We start from the raw sequence: 1,051 nt of genomic DNA, 5'->3' as shown, positions 1-1,051 counted from the left end.
GTCAGCTGTCCCAGCTGTGTCCCTTTTCAATCTCTCATCCACTTCCAGCCTGCTAACTTTTGGATGGGAGGTAGGGGAGATAAAAAGCCTTGACACTGTGCAAGTACCATTCAGCAACAGCCAAAACACTGGTGAGTAATGAACACTGTTCTAGCCACAAATGTGAAGTGCAGCTCCATACAGGCTACTATGAAGAAAACTGACTTCATAACTTCATCCTGGCCAGACCCAGTACCAATACGAATGGAAAAAACCAAATTACAGTTATCAAACAACATTGCTTTTCTTGTGAGGAGCAACACACAGAATGCTTTGTATTCTCTCAAGAACACAAGAGAACAAAAAAAGGAGGTAATCTTTCTTTATCCTAAAAGAAGTTCTTTAGATGAAAGCAGATTTTTTTCTCCCTTAAAAAAAAAAAAAAAAAAAAAAAGAAAAAGTTTCCACACAAGTATGCAAACAAGAAACCTGGGGCACTAGCAAATTTACATGGATCCATCAACTGGCTAAATTCAAGCTGAAATGAATCAAACTTCAACAACACTGTAAAGTGCTCAATAGCTAAGGTAGAAACAATTAGGTCCTTTCCGTTCTCCTTCTGTTTCTGGCTGCGTTATTATCCCATTTCCATTTCAGTGATATTCAAAATACTTATGAAGCAAGGGAAAAGGGAGACCAATACGTTATTTTAACCAGAAACAGATGTCAAAGTATAAAGTCAGTCTACTTCACCCAGACTGTCAATCCAGATGGTAAATTTCAACAACCATGGGGAAAACTCTCAAATGTTTATCTGGTTGGACAGGCTTATTCTGCTTTAGGTCACTTTGTGCTTTTCTATGCTGTGCCAAGCTTCAGTGTAAAAAGTAAGAGTGTTGCCTTGAAAACAAGACCACTAAAGATATTTTGTGTAGACAAGTTCAGACAACTGCCATAAAGTGTTACAGTCTGAAGACAGTGGGTTGGTTTTGGTTGTAGTAGGGTTAGGGGAGGTTCCTGCAAGCAGTGGAATAGACTGGGATCTCCACCCCTTGCTGCAATTATAAAGGCA

This window comes from Columba livia, unplaced genomic scaffold, assembly GCF_036013475.1.
Source record: "Columba livia isolate bColLiv1 breed racing homer unplaced genomic scaffold, bColLiv1.pat.W.v2 Scaffold_82, whole genome shotgun sequence".
NCBI lineage: Eukaryota > Metazoa > Chordata > Aves > Columbiformes > Columbidae > Columba > Columba livia.
Note: the sequence above shows the minus strand (reverse complement) of the source record.